This window comes from Tamandua tetradactyla, chromosome 6 (genome assembly GCF_023851605.1).
Source record: "Tamandua tetradactyla isolate mTamTet1 chromosome 6, mTamTet1.pri, whole genome shotgun sequence".
In the NCBI taxonomy this organism is placed as follows: Eukaryota; Metazoa; Chordata; class Mammalia; order Pilosa; family Myrmecophagidae; genus Tamandua; species Tamandua tetradactyla.
The window spans coordinates 59,594,122-59,615,397 of record NC_135332.1 but is presented as its reverse complement, the minus strand read 5'-3'; the positions used below and the strand labels follow the sequence as shown (position 1 = coordinate 59,615,397).

The window sequence follows — 21,276 nt, the reverse complement described above, 5'->3', positions numbered from 1 at the left end:
CAGCACTTTAACAATCTAATCAGTTCCTTCCGTGCTTCACTGATCTCAGATTTTTGCCTTACCCTGAGTAAAGTTTGGAATTTATATTTTCAAGGGAAATCATTATTTCAAATTTAGTTGCAGCATTGTATCTAGCATTCTCTAATAATCTTAAATCTCCTTTGTATCGCTAGTTACTTAAAAATAATAGTATTTGTGTTTCCTCCTTTTATTATTTATAGTCTTGCCAGAATTTTCTAATAACCAGTTCTTTGTTAAATTCTTCCGAATTTTTCTTTCTCATTTATTATTTTTGCTCTTAACTACAAAGGTGAACGGCTTTAAATGCAACTTTTAAAATTCCTGTAGCTTATCACCTGACTTACTGAATTGGAGGCTTGATTATTGATTTATTTCTGTTCTTTCTTATTTAGTAATAGAAGGATTTTGGATAATCAGTTTTCCTTAAGTTGGACTTTGTTCCTCAGCCTGTGAGATTTCATGTTTAGTGATCTTCATGTCTTTAATATTTCAATGATCTGTAATTTTGATTTTGATTTACCTTTGAGCAGTGCTTTTGAAATTATTCTGTAAATAGCTTTTGACACTATTCTTTTGTTAAATATTCCTAGTTTTATTGCACTGTGGCCAGAGAATGTACCTTGTTAATGTCCTATTATTTGGAATTTACTGATGTTTTCTTTGTGGTCTGGTCCTGGTTAGTCTTTGTAAATGTACAGTGCTTGGTTTGTAGGTTATAAAGTCCCATACATGTCTATTGGATCTCATTTATTAATTATAATAGAGGTCTCTGTATTTTTTTATTTGGTAAACTTGATCATACAATTTGTATGGGAGTTACTTTAATATATTTCACTATGGTATAATTTTGTCCCCTTGTTTTTCTGAGAGTTTTTATTAAAATATATTTTGATTCTTTGCTGTTTGGTTATAAAGTCATAACTGTTACCTTTTATCAATGGTATCCTTCTCTGTTTTCCAATGAAACTGTGTGGTTATTCTTACAATTTTTCCTGTCATTTTAATGAGATTTGGCAAGGAGGGGAGGTACATTTGTATATTCAACCTATCATCTTGAACCACAATCAGTTTTTTTTTAAAGTACAATAAATACGAATTACATCCTCATCTTCCAGATTCTTCACAAGTACATCAGATGCTACAGTTCAGCAAGAACAATTTTTCCAAAGAAGGTTCAGAGTTTGTGTCAATGATGATATATTAAAAGAGATTTTTGATAGCCTTTGGTAGGGGAAAGTATAAGATCTGTGCCACAAAACGTGAAACATGCCATTACCACCTGAGAACAAAAAGGTATTGCTTGAGATTATTTGCTGATCAACTGATCTTTTTTTTTTTTTTTCCCTCGTGTGTGCAGAGGGAATCGAACCCAGGTCTCTGGCATGGCAGGCGAGACGTCTGCCTGCTGAGCCACTGTGGCCCACCCTAACTGATCTTGTAACTCCCCTGTTCAAAAGTATCTGTGGCTCTCTCATGCTGGGAGAACAGTGTCCCAAGTCCTAGGCAGAGAATTCAAGTCTCGTTTCCTGGTGACCCTGTTCTTAGAGTTTCCTCTCTCATGGTTCCTCTTCCTTATCCCCTAGAACTTCATGTTCCTACCTCCTAGACCACTCCCATGCTCTGAGGGTATCACGCCCGCTCATTACTCCCTACCTTGGCTCATGCTTTCCTCTTCCCCGGGTGCCCTTGTCCTGAATCTCTGCCTGATTGATATCCTATTTGTCTTTCAAGGCTGTATCAGTTTTTCTCTGAAACTTCCTTGGACTAACCCACAGCAGAACTGTTGTCTCCTCTTCTAAAGCCATCGTCTACCTTCTTTGGGAGGCAGTGTTTTGAACACCTTCTATCCACCCCGCTGAGATGGAGGGGTCCCCTGTCCTAAATAGTATCAGATGATCAAACACATGACACCCAACACAGCAGTTTTTAGGAAGCACAGGCTCACATCCCAGGAGAGGAGGATGCCGCACTCCACCCAGGACCACATGGGGATTGCGCTCAGCTGGGGAGCAGAGTGAACCAGGGTGGGGGTCGGGGGAGACAGGCTTTGTAGTAACAGTAGGGTACAGGGAAGATGTAACTGGTTTGCTTTTGCAGGGAGGTGAGACCCATTAGGTTGGGGACCAGGTGGAGTGTAGTTGGGGTGCAGCTGATACAGCAACTAGCCGGGTGGGAGCGTTTCCCACTGAGTGGGTGCCTATCTGGCAAGGGAGAAAAACTCAGGGTTAGGCCTTTGGGACCCTGTGAGGCTCCATGATGTCAAGACAGCGTTTGAAATTTTAGTTCTTACAATAAAAATAGGAGTGTATGTGCCAGGCTCTCCCATTGTCCTATGCAATTCTGAAAGTAGGGCTGTGCCTAATGCATATCCCTTCATTCTCCAGGTCTCAAAAAGAGCCCCTCCCCTCGCCTCTCTCCCCCATGGGAAATACGAGAAAATCTGGCTAAATTGAATCAGATTCTTAGACACAGAAGGGGAGCAGCATATTACAGGGGATACAAATATAGGTGCTGGGGAGTATTAGTTGATTGAAAATCTAATTTTCTAATTTCAAGCTGGATCTAACAGCAGCTCCTTTTAGTTTAAAATGAATGGGCCTTTACATAGAAAACACAGGCTGACCAGCTTTACGACCATCTTGCCTAGGTATGGTGAGAAGTGAGTAAAGGGTTCCAGCCTCTCACCCATTCTGGAAGACCCACCTGTGTTTGGGAAGGGAGGCTGGAGCACCGGTAGCCTGCAGGTCACTGAGCAAACGGGGTTGCCTTCTTTAGCCAAGTGGGACAGCAACTCTGCCCAAGGTCTTGACAAGACCACTGTGTCAGAGAGGCTGCCCCAGACTGCTGGCCATGGATTGATTCTAACTCTTCATGTGAAAAACCAAGGATGCAGCTGTGAAAATTGTATTTCTTTTATAGCATGGGCTTCTCATTCAAGCAGCTGCATTTTAACCAAACGGCACCCACCTCTTTTATATTTAAGGCCTATAAATCTCATCAAAATTAGAGGACGGTCTGGTGAGCAAAACCAGCAGACATGGTTACAAAGTGGTAAATTCAGGGGACTGAGAGTCCCCAAAAGATAATTTTTCCATGGACACCCACTAATATACAAGTTCACATTTTGGCACCTCCACTTTCTACCCTTGTAGAAACTACCCTTAAGCAACTTACTTCTCCTTTGTACCCTTATTTTCTCCTATGCTGAATGCAGAGAGTATGAGTGGCTACTTTAAAGGTGTTTTGTGAAGATGAAATGCAATAATGCAAGTAAAACACTTAACATAGTGCTTGGCACATAGTGAGGACTTGTAAATATGAGCTATTCCTATTATTATCTCCTGCATAGACTGCATGTTGGCTGCTATAATGTGGTGGCAGCTGAGACCCGGAACCTGTGCAGAAACCAGCTACTTGGAATTCCTTCAGCAGCCTGGTTTGTTGATGTGGTGTTAAATTAAGGCCCATTAATTCATTGTGAAAACAAGCCTTCGGAAAGGGCCTGAAATTTGCAGCTTCTTCTTCTGAATTAATGCTGCATGGCACCACTTTATTTTAAGAATAATAAATGCTAACTCAACATGGAGAGAACCCCTGCTGCTGTGTTTGCTGGGTGGCAATTCCAGCGGCTGCATCAGGTGCCTCCTGCTCCTCGCTGGAGTGGCTGTGCATTTTCCTGGTGGGGCCATGCCCACTGTGCCTTCCCCTTTGCTCCCCTGCCCTCCCCATCATGGGTATAAAGTGAGCACAATTGCATGACTATTGGTGAACAGGTGGTGGGGACAAGATAGGTGCCTGGTTGAGCTGTTTCTGCATGATTTCAGGGAACATGCATAGCAGTTCTGGAAAAATGCTGAGGGATGCTGGGCAGGAGGGGGCTAGGACAGCCCCAGCAGGGAGCATGAGCTGCATTTGAGTGGCCAGAGTGAGGGGTCAGTCTCGGGTAGGGGTTGGGGTCAATTTTGGGGGGAGCCAATCTGTACCTACAATTCTCATTAGTCCTCTGCTTTACCCACCGAATCACATGGCTCAGGGACTGTGACATGAAAAAGGAACCCAAACTAAATATCTGGAGGGAACGAGAATGTGGTGTGTTTGCCAACTTAAGGGGATCATTCCATAATTGACAAAAGATGCCAAAAGACTGCAGAGTTCACGAAAGCTGCCTATTGTGATTCCCCAAAATATAACTGAGTCATAGACTGTTACAGGTGAAAACGACTTCGAAATCCTTTAGTTCAATTGTCCAAGTTTTAAAAAGTATAATTTTGCATTTATTTTTATCAAAGTTATGCATAATTTAAAGAGCCCACAGGTCTGTGAGGCTTGTTACTAGAGACCATCACCTTTTTTCCTTTTTCCCCACTCCAGAGACAACCACAATCAACTTTTTAAACCCATTCTTCTGCTATTTGTCTCTTATCTTTGAATAACATGCTTGTAGCTACTTCTTCATTGTTTGGTTTTAGGAACTATGTTTCGGTTTCCCTCTTTCACTAGCTCCCTCCTTTCTGCCCTCTCCATTTTCTCTCCTCCCAAAAGACTATAATGGTTTTGGTGAAATCACTCCATGCTGTTTGCATTCAGGTGACTCTGTGAGTACTTTTAGTAAGTACGGTCCTGTGATGCCTTTTCCTTTCTTGCAAAATATTTTGTTTTTCATGCAGTTAATAATTATTTTGGTTTTTCATTTTCTTTCTATAGACTTCTGACTGATCCAGTGCTGAATTCTCTGTCAGTTGTCTCATGCTCCTCTCAAGGTGTCCAGACCTAGCAGATATTCTGTACATTCATCTTCCTGAAGAAGTCTCTGAACAGCCCCGTTCTAGGCTCCTGCTTCTCTCGGCTGCTGCCCGGCTGTCACCTAGAACTTCCCTAAAGATTCCTTTCACCTCCGTCCTCTGATGATGCTCTTGTTTCCTGTGTCCCATGTTTCTGTTTCTCTTAGTGGAGGATGGAGCACATCTCCAGTGTCTTCATGAGAAACAGTGCCTGGAGACTTTGCGTGTCTGAAAATGTCTTTATCTGACCTTTACTCATAAATGAGGATATGGCCCAACGAAGACTTACAGGTGGAAATCATTTTTCCTCAAAATATTAAAGGCATTGCTTCATTATTTTCTGGTTTTCCAGTGTTGCTGTTAAGAAGGGTTACACCATGCTGCTTCTTAACACTCCTATGAAATCTGTAAGCTTGTGGAATCTTCTTGAATGCCCTAGTGATGTTGATTCCCCCAGGAGAAGCCACAAGTTGAAAACTCTGATGAAGGTGCCATTGGATTCCATAGGAGAAGCAGGGTGGCTAAGGTAAATAGAGAAATTCTTTCTGGCTGCTGAAATCAGGAATTCTCACTTTCAGGCTTCCAACCGATTGGATGAGAAAACTCCTCTCATTGCTGAAGGCAATCTCCCTTATTGATTTAGATATGATCAGCCATAGATGCTATCAACTGTCTAATGATTTAAATCAATCTAAGCAGTGTCTTCAAAGTAACGGTTAGACCAGTGCTTGCTTGACCAAACAGCGGGATACCATAACCCAGCCAAGTTGTTATAGGGAATTAACCATCACACTTCCTTTTGTCCCCAGTGTTCTAATGTTTTGGGGGGCATGTGCCTTAGTAAGAGCTTGTTTGCAACCACTGTGTTGGGCATCTGGTAGCTCCTTTCAACTTAGGTCCTTCAGTTTGGGAAATTTTTATTCACCTTTTCCTTTCATGATGTTCTCCTTGCTGTTTCCTCAGTTCTACTTTTCTGAAACTCTTATTATTTGGATGTTAGACCTTAATTTTTCTGACTCATTTTTCCATCTTTTATTCTACCTTCTGGCAGATTTTTTTTCTCAACTGTATCTTCTCTCTTTCTACTGAGTTTTCCATTTCTGCATAATTTTTATTTCCAAGAACTTTCAGATACTTTTGTTAGTCCATTCCCTTTTTGATGACAAGCCTCTCCTCTCTGTCCCTCTCCGTGAGTAATAGATTTATGTTTTTTTTTAAAAGTTTTCTTTTATCCAAATAGTCTCTATTTCTTCCACCTTATTTAAGTTTATGTCTTTTGCATTAGAACTTTTCTCAGATGTCTGAGGGGGATCATTTCTAAGAGCTGACGAGAAGATATGCTTATAGGTGGAGCCTGTTGAATGTGAGATTCACTGAAGAATAGTCTACAGGGAATCCCACTGTTGGTATCTTCAGGGTTTCCTTTGGGGTTTGCCACCAACATCTAGAGAAGTTCTTCCCATGTCTTTCCTGGCTTTCTGGGGAGCTAAGGGAGGGAAGAATGCTGCAGCATGGGGTTTGACATTTGGAGCTTTCAAATTTTTATTTCCCCTGCTCTCAACTGTTCTTGGCATATTCCAGCCTTTGTGTTTTTAATTTCTCCAGAGAATAAACCTTCCAGAGACTTAAACTTTAATTCTTTACAGAGGTAGGGGAGGGACTTGGGACTAAGCTCCTCCTTCTTATACAGACTTTCCACCAAATGGTACTTGTTTAGTCTCTCTCTCTCTCTCTCTTTTTTTTGGCGTTTAATAGTGGAAAGTTATTAGCTCACAAGCTTACATTTAAAAATTTTTTTATTGATATATATTATATATTCACATACCATGTAATCATCCAAAGTGTATAGCTGATGGTTCACAATATCATCAAATAGCTCTGCATTTATCACCACAATCGACTTTTTCTTTTTTGTAAAAAATCACATATATACAAAAAAGCAATAAATTTCAAAGCACAGCACGACAATTAGTTGTAGAACAGATTTCAGAGTTTGGTATGGATTATAATTCTACAGCTTTATGTTTTTACTTCTAGCTTCTCTGAGATACTGGAGACTAAAAGAAGTATCCATATACTGATTCAGCAATCATACTCAGTTTGTGAAACCCGACCTTCTCTGTATAAGCCCACCATCACCTTTGCTCTTTCTTTCACTCTTTTGGGCTGTTTGGATTATGCCTATTTTCACTTTCATGTTGGAAGGGGCTGTTGATAATATGGGGTAGGGTACAGAACTATCTCATGTTCTGGAGAGGCTGGGCCCTCTAGGTTACAGGACTTCTCTGGTCCAGGGACCCATTTGGAGGTTGTAAGTTTCTGAAAAGTTACCCTAGTGCATGGAACCTTTGTAGAATGTTATATATTGCCTAGGTGTTCTTCAGGATTGGCTGGAAAGGTTTTGGTTGGGGTTTGGCAAGTTATAATAGGAAGCAATTTCTAACTGGAGCTTGCATAAGAGTGACCTCCAGAGTAGCTTCTTGACTCTGTTTGAACTCTCCCAGCCAATGATACCTTATTTATTACACTTCTTCCCCCCCTTTTGGTTAGGATAGAATTACTAATCCCATAGTGCCAGGGTCAGGTTCAGCCTCATTTTTACCTCCATTTCCAGTGGTACATGGCAGTGTGATAGGTGGTTGGCAATGTTAACCAGGTTACTTCTTGACCTGTCTTACTCTTGATTCATGATTCAGATCCCTTAGTCATAACTTCTCCTTCATTGTTGCAACTTCTCTTCCAGCTGCTTTTCAGTTTCCAAAATTTTGTTGCAGTTGTATGCTTTCACTTATGGAAGTTAACCTTATGGAATTTTCCCTTAAAATGTACAGATTTATTGTTGTTTTAATAAAGTTTTGAAACAGAGCAGAGCTAAATGTGTGTGCTTAGGCTACCATCTTTGGAAGTCTCTTTTTAAATCACAAATAATGCATATTTACTTTAGAAAAATTGAATATAGTTAAGAAGAAAATACAATCACTAATAATGCTCTTAATATTATAAAGGCAGTTCCTTCTATCATTCTGTATAATAAATCATATATAAATATATATAATGATTAGGAGTCAATAAACATTGTTTTTTTTTTTTTTTTTTTTTTTTTTTTAAAGGAAAGACAGAGAGAAGGAAGGAAGGATAGAAGGAAGGAAGGAAGGAAGAAAGGGAAACATTTTTAAACATTTTCTTGTTTTATTGTATTCTGTTTCTCCGTTTTTTTTGTTACATGGGCTGGGGCCGGGAATCGAACCGAGGTCCTCCGGCATAGCAGGCAAGCACTTTGCCCGCTGAGCCACCGCGGCCCGCCCTAAACATTGTTTTTTAACCTGCTTTTCCCAATTAATATATCGTGAACATGTTTCCAAGTCACTAACTGTATTTCTGCAGTCATTTTCTAATGGTTCATTTTATCTCATCAAATATTTCATAATGTATCTTATTTATCCAATACTATACTATTGGACATCTAGGTTTTATCCTCAAGTTTTCAAAGCGATGATGAACAACTTCATCCCTACAGCTTTCTGTAATCCTTGATTATTTCCTTAGAAGTAGAATCATTCCTCTAATTCCTAGAAGTTGAATCATTGTACCAAAAGTGTACATTTTAATTCTCATTACCCAATTGCCTTTCTGAAGAGTGCATGCATTTCACCATCAGCATGTCACAGGTTATTAGATATTACACCCGTCTCATCTAATAGGCCTGAACGGTATACGACTACTGCTTTAATTTGTGTTGCTTAGATTAATGCTGAAGCCAAGCGTATCTTCCTAATCATTGGCCATGTATATTTCTTCATTTTCCAGGTAGACCTGACAGCAGGTTTAAGATTTACAGCTACACTCAGATAATGCAGAAATGTAACTCCATTTTTTATAACTAAGCTTAATTTGCCCCAGAACTTCTCCCATTCCCACTCAGCAGAAACAAACAAACTTGATTCAAGGTAACTTATTGCTTAGTGAGTTCTAAGTGGATTCAGTCTCACCCCCATTCCCCTCTTCAGGGCAAGAGTGTTTGGCCTCTTTTCTGCTCTTTGGCCCAGGGTCTTTGGGTGGTAACCTCTCTACCAGCATCTGTTGTTGCTCTCCAGCTCCAACCCTGTCTGGACCTGGAGCTGATAGTTTGGCTGCTATCCTAACCTTTAGATTCCAGATTCCAGGTCCCTGGGCCACACAGGACCTGAGAACAACTCAGGAATAGAGCTCTCTAAGACTCTCTCTCTGTGTAGGTTTCTCTGCTACCACGTCTACTCTACTGATGGCATCTTCTCACTCCTCTGGGTGGCTGCCAAATCTCCAGTGGGAAACTATGCTGGTTTGAAGCTCTTATTTATCCCAGAAAATGCCATGGTTTTAATCCATTCCTGTGGGTGCAGACCTATTGTGAGTGGGACCTTTTGCTTGGGTTATTTTGAGATGTGACCTTCCCCATTCAAGGTGGGTCTTAATCCTTTGTGCTGGAGTCATTTATTAGAGAATAAAGGACAGAAAAAGCCAAGAGAGCTCAGATAAAAGCCCTGGAGAAGCTAAGAGAGGACCACTGAAGCTCAGAGAGGGGGCCACTGGAACCAGAAGCTGACTGCAACAAAACCCGGGAGTGAAGGACCAGAGGAGGCTAACCATTTGCCTTCCAAAGTGACAGTGGAACCCGGATGCCAGCAGCCTGTCTTCAGAAGTGTCATCCTGTTGATGCATTAATTGGATGTTTTCATGGCCTTAGAATTGTAAATTTGGAAGCTAATAGATCCCCATTGTAAAAGCCAACCCATTTCTGGTCTGTTGCATCCTGGCAGCTTTAGCAAACTGAAAATAGAAACATACAGAAGACCTTCCTGATCTCAGTTGTATCAGGGAGCGAGGGAATCTCATCTATGTCACCTTACTTAATCTCTCTGATTAGCTCCCTCCCCACCAAATTGAAGACAATTTAATTTCCTTATGAGTGGAAAAACTGTTCTCACTTCCTATGCATCAACTTCTCACTCCCTACCCACTTCCTTCCAACTCTGTGTCATGGTCCTCTATGCTCTGATCTATTTTGTGATATTTAAAAAGAAAACTGTTTCTCTTGCAAGTCAAAAATGCTTTAATTGCTCTTATATGGAAGCTCTGTTTTGACAGTTAAATCTGAGCAATAACTTTTTTCTCAGCCAATGGTTCCCACCCTTGGATGCTCATTAGCATCGCCTGGAGAGCTTTAAAATATCCCAGTGCCTCGGTGGCACCCCAGAAGTCACAATTTCTGGGGGTGGGGCCCAGGCATCTGTATAGTTTTTAAAGCTCCTGAGATTGATTTTAATGTAGGGTAGAGAACTACTATTCCAGACTTTGACTGCCCTACACATCCCTGGCGCAACGGACCTACCTACGCTCAGGGGCCCTTGAAGGTGGAAGGGCCGCGGGCACCTGGGTGACAAAGCTGGGATCTGCCACCGAGGACGCGTGGACCTCATGCCTGCCCCTCTGGGCCTTGGAGGTGGAAGGGCTCTCAGCTGGATGCAGAGCCATCTTCAGCTAGCTTGAAAGCCTCAGACTGAGGCTCAGCAGACAGAGCCCTGCTGGTGGGGGGACTCTGCCCCCAAGGCAGGGAGGCGGGGCAGGTCTTCATTAACATGGGATCAGCTGGCCAGGGAGGGAAAGGCCTTCCTCTGTTGCTGAAGTTTGTCAAGGATCAATATGTTGCAACATATGTTTTGCAGCTTCCCAGGGTCTCTGGTAAATCTCTCATGACTCCTTTATTTGTCTTTTCCCCCCCAAGGTTATGAAGCCAACTGTTCCCTTAAGTGTACAGATGCACTGAGGCAGGGAACTCATTTCCATCAGACAGTGGCCTCAGAGGAGGAAAGCTTCTGGGGGAAGCAGGCCTTCCCTATCCAGGACAAGGCTGCTGGGGAGCGATAGGCAGTTGGTAGGGCCCCCTCCTTGGCTGCGAGTTTCTGTATTTATGCTCAGAACGCTGGAGAGAAGGTGCTCCCCAGAGAGGACACCCCCAAAGCTTGCTAGAAACTATTTTGTTCTTTCCTTCACCACCACTTTGGCCTTCTCTGGGTAAATTCATGCAGGTATCCATGCAGCAGGGTTGCTAGCCAATGATACCAGCTACCTAAATCATTTCCAGCACCCACTACCTGCCAGGCACTGATGATTGAGTTAAATAGTATTAATAATGCCTCCTGCTTATTGAGCTCCTAAGGTGGGCCTGGTCCTTTTAAACTTCTGTATTCCTCACAGGGCAGAATGCATGAGGCATTGTTACTTGAAGTGTCCTCCACTGACCGAGACTCAGCATCACCTGGGAGCTTGTTAGCAATGCAGAACCTCAGTCCCCATCACAGACCCACCGACCCAGAATCTGCATTCTAACAAGATCCCCAGGTGGTGCTGTACATTTCGTTATCCTTTTTTTGTAGACAAGGATCCAAGGAAACAGAGACTCAGTGAGAATTGAGTGACTTGCCTAAGGCCACGGGTTAACCAGAAGTTAAGTGGAGATTTGAACCCATCGGTTTCCAGACCTACTTCTTTCCCCCACTACAATGCTACTTCACAAGACTCAAATCACATTGGTGAAGGCTAGACAGCAGCATAGCTGCTGTGCTGTGTCTAGAACTGTGTCATGGAAAAGGAGTATTCTCTAGATTTCAGAAGAGGCATAGCCAGGTGGGCTTCCTGAGAGAGGAGGTATTTGAGTCAGCCCTCTAAGGGTGAGCAGGACTTAGAGAAAAGGGGGCAAGTCTATTTACGGTGGAGTAAACAGCACGAGCGAAGACAGGGAGGTGGGAAATCGTAGCACTGACTAGTAGTACTAGCCCTACTAGTTAGTAGTATTAATTAGTACTAGTTACTAGACCTATGGTTGCTTCTCAGACTGCAAATACTATTTATTAGGGTTTGGTGTTATGGTTGATAGAGTGAAATGTGTATTTAGGATTATGTTGGTAATTTGGAAGAGTATCTATTCACCCAGAACCTTCCTGTGTTCAGGAGCATTAAAGGTTTGGATGCAGCATGGTGGTGATTCAGGAAAGTTGTGGTTCCCCTTGATCTGAGGCTGCTGCAGGGAGCTGGCCACACAGCGTTACCCGGGTGGCAGGAGCAGACAATGCCAAAAGGCCTGTGCAGGATGCTCAATAATGGACCTGCCGTGAGAGGCCCCAGGCCTTTGGCTGCTGCCTTTCTGGGTCCTGGGACCTAGGCCCTCCCTTGACCGTCTGCTGTATCACACCCCCTCAAGGGTGCAGGATCCGAGAGGCCTTGTCCCTGACCCTGGGACCCAGAATTCCACCCCCCAGAGATCCAGTTGGAAGCAAGCCATGTTGTGACCTTGTCCTTGGTCCCTTTCTGACCTTGCTGTCATCCTCCCAATATATAGATAAAAAAGCAAAGACAAAACCAAATAAGTAAGGAAATTGATTTTGTTCAGGTTATTGTAACAGGGAAAGCCCCCTGATCTGAAGATCAGAGTGTCTCTGCAGGGTAGTTTTGCTTTAGACTTTTACGGGGTGGAGTGGGGTGATATTGCAATTTTGTTATCAGGGAATCTCAGCAAGCCTCCCAAAACAGGCCAGTTTTGGTGGGACAAACAGTTCAGCTAATCATTTGTGAGCCAGATGAATGGAAATGTGGAGGGTCTGTGTCCAGTCTTGTCATAGGAAAACAAGGGGGCCATCTGCGAGTTATTTCTAAGTCACATGGGGAAGGATGTTTCTTGTAGTAAGCCATTTCCTGGAACACAATAAGATGGTGGGATTTTTTTTCTCTTAACATTTTGAAATTGTGAAATATAACATATATACAAAAAAAGCAACAAATCTCAAAGTACATTTTGACAGGTAGTTGTAGAACAGATTTCAAAATTTGGTATGGGTTACAGTTCCACAATATCAGGTTTTTCCTTCTAGCTGCTTCTAGACACTGAAGACTGAAAAGAAACATTAATATAATGATTCAGCAGTCATATTCCTCTGTTAAATCCTAACTTCTCTGTTATAACACCTCCTTCTCCTTTGAGCCTTCTCCTAATCTCCAGGGATATTTGGGTTATGCTTATTCTAACTTTTTTCCTGTTGAAAAGTGATGTCAACAATATAGGAGCGGGGGATGGAACTGGTTGATGATCTTGGAGAGACTGGCACTTCTGGGTTTCAGGACTTACCTGGCCAAGGAACCATCTGAAGTCTCTAGGTTCTGAAAAGTAAACTTAGTGCATGCAACTTATGCAGTATTTCAGCGCCCTGGGTGTTCTTTAGAGTTAACAGGAATGATGCTAGTTGGGGTTTGGCAAACTGTGGCAATTAGCAATATCTTGCTGCAGCTTGCATAAGAGTAGCCTGAGAATAGCCTCTTGACTCTATTTGAAATCTCTCAGCCACTAATATCTTTTTTTTTTTTTTTTACATTTCTTTTCTCCCTTTTGGTCAGGGAGGTATTGTTGATCACATGGTGCCAGGGCTAGGCTTATCCCTGGGAGTTATGTCCCATGTCGCCAGGGAGACTTACACCCCTGGATGTCATGTCCCACATAGGGGGAGGGTAATAATTTTACTTGCAGAATTGGGCTTAGAGAGAGGACACATCTGAGCAACAAAAGAGGTTCTCTGGTGGTAACTCTTAGGCATAATTATAGGTAGGCTAAGCTTCTCCATACAGAAATGAGTTTCCTAAGAGCAAGCCTCAAGGTCAAGGGCTTGGCCTATGGACTTGGGAGTCCCTAGTGTTTGAGACAGTATCAGGGGAAACATGATAGTCACAGGGAAAACCCCAGGAGGGAAAATTGAATAGTTCCCTATTTTTCTCCAGTCCCTCAAGGGACTTTGCCAATACTTTTAAATTATCTGCCCAGCATATTCTGGGATGCATCTGGGTATTACATTAAGCTATACAGAATTTCAAACTCTCATTCCCATTCTAGGTTCCATGTGTTTCGGTTGCTTAGATGAACTATCCAGACAAGTTGAGTTAGATTGCGTGCTACAGAAAATTTAGTTTTGGACAAAAGAAGGCTCTCTTCCTTTGGTCTCCTACAGGAGGTGAAGTTCTAAAATACAGACAGTGTCATCTTTACCCTGTATTTTGATTTACCTTTTTCAATTTCTATAACAGTTGTTGTATGCAGCAGTGCTGCCCTTTAGAACTGCGAAATTCCTACCCTGTGTCTTAGGTGTCACCCAGGTACTCAAAGTTCCAGGGAAATACCAGATTACACACATACAGCACAGCATCTCAGAATCTAGAAATAATGTGTAAACCTCAGGAATAAATGTGACTGCTATAAGAGCTTACAATACAGGTCTAGAAGGGACAGGGGGTGGGGGTGGGGTGAGGGGGAGTTTTTTAACTGTCATTGCTTTCCGGGAGTGCAGGACTCAGGTAAAGTTCAACATTTTCAAGGTAGAATTTTTATACACAAGAGGTTTAAGGGGAACAACGTGGTTTGAAGGGGCAAGGACCAGGATATTCCCTTGAAGGTGCAGTTTCTTAAAAGTACACTGTTTTTATTTTGTATGTTAATAAAGATCGATAAAAAGAACAGAGATCTGAGGATGCTCTTACTTGTGTTTTACATAAGATTACAAAAGCATGTATTTTCCACCTCAAAGATTAGAATAATAAGCATAATGTTATGTTAGTAATTGTCATGGGTGTTACTAATGGGTGTTACTAATGTTAAGTGGGAGGGTGTAGTGAAGACCTTCACACAGAACTCTTTGCTACTATCACAAGTTACTTCATGGTTGAGTGCTACTGCAGTGCTGGACTCCTCAGGTCTTAGTGCACGGACTACATGCTTTCCTACTGCCTGGAGTACTTGCTAACAATGCAGATCTTTGTGCCTCACCTCTGAGCTACTGAATCAAAATCTGGGCGTGGGGTGGAGCAGGGATAGGCAATCTGCACATTTAACTTGTTCTCTAGTCTTTGGGAGGGTGGGGTCAGGGAAGGGTTCCTGGAGAAAGAGATAATGAAACGAGACCCAGAGAATGAGTGAGAGGAGAGAGGGAGAGAAGGAGCATTTCAGACAGAGGGAGTAGAATGTGCAAGGGCCGTGAGGTTGGAAGGAGGCTGGGTCTCTTGGGGATCAGACAGTCCTTGTGGCTGGGGTGAGTGGCGCAGGCTGAGGCTGCAAGAAGAGCCCTGAGCAGACTGGGCAGGGCCTTGAAGGCCATCCTGACCATTTGGACTTTATCTGAACAGAGATGATAAGTCACAGAGGGTTTTAATCAATGAGAAGTGGGAAGTCATGAAAGGTCTTAATCAGGGTGGGGGAGGGGCAAGATGGGGGTGTGACTTGATCACTGGCCCACCCACTCCAAATGTCCAAGGCTAAGCTCATAGCCTTCCCCAGCCCCCAGCTTGCTCTCCCTCCTATGTTCACCAACTCAGTGCGTGTCACCACAGCCCACCCAGACATCTCTTTCAGAACCTGAACATCGCTTGGATTCCTCTGTCTTGTTCCAGATATCTCTTGACTCCTTGTCTATATTTTGACTCTACTTCTCTCCCTTGACCCCTCCCCTGCACTACCTTTGAGCAGGCAGCACCTTCCCTCACTTGGGCAACGTCAGTCACCTGGGCTTCCTGCCTCTTGGCTCACCCCCCTCCGGTCCATCTGGCCCACAGAGCAGCTACATTGACCTTTCGAAAATACCCAATCCACAGATGATCCCCTCTGCCCTCAGAGCGCCTTCTGTGCTGGCCTTGGCATCCCTCCCATCTCACCTCACTGTCACCCACCCTGGCTCTGCCTTTCACTCTTACAGATCCCAGGTACCTTCTCGTGTCCAGACCTACCTACTCTGCCTGGAACTTCCTCTTAACTTTCTCCTGACTAACTCCAATGTTTCCTTCTTGTCTCAGCTCAGGGGGCTCCCCCCCTGGGAAGCATTTCTGGACCAGGAGCTGCCACTCTTAAGTGCTAGTCGCATCATATTGCAATTATCCACGACTCCTTCTCCCCGTTAGATCTGGCTTCTCCTCAGGGGCAGGTCTGGGACTTGCCTCTTGTGCTCCCAGCATCTAGAAGAGTGGTCAATGCAAGGAAGTGCACAGTGAGTAAGGATGCTAACATAAGCAAGGCTAGGTTTCTCTGCTTCTCTGGCACTCCCCAGGATGGGGACCTGGTGGGAGCATCAACCTGACGGCCTCCTCCTGGCGGCTGTTGCTTCCTGGGATACTCTCCTCCCTGCTTCTCACCTCCCACCCCACCTCCCTGTCTTGTCATCTTCTCCCCTTTGGCTTTAATGCTTGTGAGGCCATCCAAGCTAATTAAGAAAGAGAAGTTTTATGCTGTTTATGGGGCTTTGAGCAAAGATTTTAATTAACCTGCCTTTGCTTTAAGCCTTTAAAAGTTCATTCTCCCAGGTTGACCATATGATAATGGAATTAATGCTTCCAGGCAGAGGGAGGCTCTGACTGGGAGGGTCTAGTGATTATCTCATTAACCTTTCCCCAGATAGATAGATTTCAACTTAGCACAAAGAATCTGTTTCGGTCTTGGCCATTCATAGATGGAATGAGGTATCTGGTGTGGTGGTGAGAACCCTGTCGCTGGAGGTATGCTAGCAGATCCTAGACAGGCTTCTAGTAGGGGTGTTAATGACTCAGTCGTCACATCGTTCATCAGACAAGGTCACCTTTAGGAATCTGCCCACCCCAAGATTCATTCCCTCTCTCCTGATGCCCTGTTGAGGAGGGGCAGGGTAGCTTCAGTCTGATTCACAGAAACACAGACTTGAGGCTTTGATTTGGGGCCAGTCCTGCATCCCTGGTAAAAAGATGCAGACCCCAGCCAGCAACCCCCTACGAAAGTCCCACTTACTACCAACCTCGGTGAAGGCTGCAGCAAAGTGAATATTCCCTCAGGGATTCTCGCAGGACCAAGGGCATTTATGCAACCTGCTTTTGGGGACCCCAAGTTGGTCCCCACTGGGGAGATGATTATTCCACAGGTGAGGGTCCCTGAGCAGGTGTGCACTGGACACCCCTCAAAATAGCCCTCCAGGAGTCCAGGCCCTAGCTCTTCTCAGATGTCAGCTTCTCCCAGACACCGGCACCTCATTTGACACAGAAGATCTTCGTGGGACAATCCACTGTCTTTGGCTTTGGTGAAAAGAGTGCAGTTGGGATGTCTAGGGCAGGGTGGGGTGGAGGATGGGGTGTTATTAATAGCTAACGTTTATTGAGCTTGCTGTTTTCTAGGCACTGTTTATTGAGCTTGCTGTTTTCCAGTGCAACGCTCTACATGTATTACCTGTGGAACTCCGTCCTTGATGATTAAAGTCAGTTTTATTATTATCCTCATTTTATGCATGAGGAAGCCCAGGCACCTTGGAAATGGCTCCCCAGGCCCTGCAGGATGAAGGCCCCAGTTTTTCTAGATCTCCAGCACACATTTCTCCAACATCCCAGCCACCTTCCCACATGCGAGAACTTGCTCATATATTCCCCTGTATCCTTCAAGGTTTTGGCTGAAATGTCAGCACCACAACCCCCTTCCCCTCCATGCTTTTTAAGTTCCTTACTTCACCTGCCCTTGGGCTCCCAAAGGATTCATTTGTACTTTTACTTTGTTGGTTATTTCTTTCTTTATTGCACTATAAATGCTTGTTTTGATGTTTTTCTCCATCCCACCCCCCAGCCCATGAATGGTGAGGGATCTCATTAGATTTAGTTCTGTCCCCATTCCCAGCAATGAGCACCATGCTGTAGAGGTAGAGGTAGAGGTAGACAAATGGGAAAAAAGACCTCCTGTCTACACCGTTGGGTTCTGATAAGATGACAGAAATATTAAGTCCCCGTGTTCTAGTTTGCTAACTGCCAGAATGCAATATACCAGAAACAGAAAGGCTTTTAAAAAGGGGAATTTAATAGGTTGCTAGTTTACAGTTCTAAGGCTGAGAAAATGTTCCAGTTAAAACAAGTCTATAGAAATGTCCAACCTAAGGCATTCAGGGAAAGATACCTTGGTTCAAGAAGGCTGATGAAGTTCATGGTTTCTCTCTCAAGTGGAAGGGCACATGGTAAACACAGTCAGAGTTTCTCTCTCAATCTGGAAAGGCACATGGTGAACATGGTCAAGTTTCCTCTCTCATCTGGAAGGGCACATGGTGAACACAGCTTCATCTGCCAGCTTCTTCTCCTGGCTTCCTGTTCCATGAAGCTCCCCAGGAGGCATTTTCCTTCTTCATCTCCAAAGGTTGCTGGCTGGTGGACTCTGCTTCTTGTGGCTATGTCGTTCTGCTCTGCTCTCTCTGAATCTCCTTCATTCTCCAAAATGTTTCCTCTTTTATAGAACTCCAGAAACTTATCAAGACCCACCTAAATGGGTGGAGACATGTCGTCACCTAATCTATCTTAACAACCACTCATGATTAAATCACATCTCCAGGGAGATGATCTGATTACAGTTTCAAACATACAGTACTGAATAGGGATTATTCTGCCTTTATGAAATGGGATTTAGATTAAAACATGGCTTTTCCAGGGGACAGACATTTCTTTCAAACTAGCACACCCAGTCAACAAATACTTCCTCTGTCCCTATTATGTGCTGCCTGGGATTTGGGAGGCAGCAAGGGAGTTCCTCACCATCAGCCCTTCTGAACCATTTGAATCCTTAAATTATGTGTATATATGACTTTCTTTAAAATGTATTTAAAAAAAATGAAACAAATGGCACTTTCTTTCTCATCTCCTGCAATCACCCATGAGAGGACAAAAAACCAGATTCCAATTGGACCTCATCAGGTGACCTCGGCTACCAACTTAGGTGGCCTAGATTTTGTGAGAAACCACCATTTGTCCCCATTCTGTCCAAGCGTCTTCAGTTCTTCGGAGTAAAAGGGCAACATTTCTTTAGGAAGCTGTTTCTGGGCATGGTTTGTGAAGAGTATGAAATGTTGTGTCACACAAGGAGACTCCTCCAGGCTGGCATGTTGGCGAGACAACAACGGTTGTCAGAGGCCCTGACCTGGGACCAGGGTGCAGCAGCCTGTGTTTTTTATTGCATCTCTGGTCAGGCTGATGGAAAGGAATGATGAAGAAAGCAAAGTTCTTGAGGCTCAGGGTGGGGCGGGGGACGTGGGTGGCTGCGGCCATCAGAGATGCACATGAAAAAGTATTCAAGCATTGCTTTCCATGCCCAGAAACTGGGTGCAAAGCCTGATTTCTCCCCTACACACCTTTGAGAAATTCAGATAAGGAAAAGCCAGTGGTTCTCCCTAACAAAGGTAAGTTAAATTTAGAATATGTTTAAACAGTAAGGGAGAGTAGCTGAACTTATGTGGGGCAGGGCTTAGGATAATGTTCATTTTAATAAATAGCCCATTTTTAGGGGAAAATATCATGGCTTGTTTGCTACAGCCTACAGATTGTGTTCAGGAGCCAAACAGCCTGGGCTCAGCTCTGGCTCTGCCTTTCTTTAGTTGTGTGGCCTTGGCCAGGTTTGTGAGCCTCCTTGGGCCTCAGTTTCCTCACTGCTCTTCATCTAAGAGATGGGAACAGTGATAGACCTGCCTCAGAGGTGATTACATGTGCTAATGCATGTAGCGCAGGTATTACCTTGTACATATCAAGTGCTCCAGAAATGTGAGCTACTCCTATCTATTATCGCTGTTAGTATTTGGCAGGATCTGCTGTCTGTGACTGAGGAAATCCAGCCAAGGCACACACCGCCACACCCTAAGGCACTGCCATCCCCTTGGGGCAGTGGTTTTAGACTGCAGACCAATCTCCTTAAAAGGAAACAGCCGACCTCTGAGATCCATTTATAGGTCCATGGCCTGGCGATGGCAGGTGGCAGGGAGTGAACTGCTGTGCCTGCGACAGCCCACCTGCGGTGGGGAGTAGGAACAGGGCTGCAGGTAGATTCCCTTTGTCTGGGGGGAACGTGGCTTTGGTGAGCTCCAGGAAGGAGCGCCTTGGGTGTTCTAAAGCATAGTTCCAAAGTTTAGTGTACATTAGAATCACCTGCAGGAACTCATTGAGCCACAGTTTCCCTGGTTCAATGGGCTACTGAGTGGGGCTGCAGCACCTGCGTTTTAAACAAACATCCACAGGTAATTCTGAGGCACTTATCCTTAGACAGCACTTAGCTGGGAGATGCGGCACTTGCAGCACCCATGAGAAGCGCCCAAGCTCTCTCACAGGTGCTGACATCCTTCTTGGCTGAGGGAACTTCAGGGGTGCCAGGCCTCTAACTGGGGTCCCCAGTACCCTGACTCTGACCTCCACTAAACCCCGATCATGAACGTAAATTGAGTCTTCACTCTGGTCCCAGAAGGAGCACAGGTTGAGCTCTGATACTTGCACCGACTGAGCTCTCATTCTTGCCGGATGCTTATCCCTAATCCTTGCCACATACTGATCTGGCCCCGACCTCAGCCTAATCTTGACTGTACACATTAAGCCCTGACCTTAAACACAGATTCTGACCTTTCCCAAGGAATGGCCTCAGCTCAGCCAGCTGACTCTCACATGGAGGGGGACGAGTGAAGGAATGTGATTGTCTCCCCCACTGCTGCAGACACAGATTAGAACCCCCGTGGTGCCCTCTGGGTGGTGTTGAGGGTCTAGGAACATAGGGGCTGCACCTAATAGGCTGCCCTGGCTTTAGTACGCAAGACTGATTAGCATGCATCATGCGCCTCTCACTCCCTGTGTGTCTTTTCCAGATCGTTGCTTCTCTGATTAATTCTTCCAAACAAAGCATCCAGAACTTATTTGGGGTTTGAAGGAAGATCCCAGAGGCTGATCCCAGTTCTGGCTCCCCAGACCTCTCCTGAGAGCTTGCTCTGTCAACGCATTTGATGGGCCCAGAGGCTGCTGCCCAGCACCGCGCCAGAAAGTGGAGAGCGCGCTGCCTCTCTCCAGGCTGAAGGCTTTGATGGCCTTTCGGAGACAGTTTTACACAAGCGCCGGCTCGAGAGGGTGGATGCCGGTTTAAGAGTCACGGAGGTGCTGGGTTACCATCGGTCCCCGTGTCCAGGTGGTCAAGTGCACCCATCCGTGTCGTCGACCTCATTGTCAGTGCTCCTCCCTCCACGACGAGAAATGCTTCACCTGGGTTATTGCACTTAATCTTCAAGTGATTCTCTGAGCTACGGTGATGTGTAACTGTTAGTACATTTCAACTCTACAGTGGAGAAAACCCGGGGTAAGATCTTGTGCAAGGTCGTTCACCTAGTAAATAAGAGAGCTGTGAATTAAACTCAGGTCGCTATACATTTGATTATTTGTATAATCAAAAGAATAACTTTGGTGCACACGAACCTCTCTAGTGACAGGAGGGGCCGGGTCACCTCAGGAAAGCTCATTTCTGAAGCAAGAGCCCCGTAGAGGAGGAGCTAGCAAGTGGGAGGGTTAGACCAGAAGACTTGGCTTGTTCAAGAAACAGAGAGGCTGCAGCTGGGGGAGTGAGGGGCGCGCAGAGACCGGATCCCACAGGCCTGGCTGGCTCCCGCGAGGGCTTTGG

General features: G+C 44.5%; 1 long non-coding RNA gene across 1 annotated transcript in view; it reads left to right on the top strand.

Annotated features, from left to right (window-relative positions):
• The window catches only part of LOC143688078 (uncharacterized), a 48,099-nt gene extending 27,090 nt beyond the window's left edge, over positions 1-21,009 (top strand). The window contains exon 4 of the long non-coding RNA XR_013177816.1: positions 20,477-21,009. This is a non-coding gene — a long non-coding RNA (uncharacterized LOC143688078). The remainder of the gene's footprint in view (positions 1-20,476) is intronic.
• The last annotated feature ends 267 nt before the right edge of the window (positions 21,010-21,276 follow it).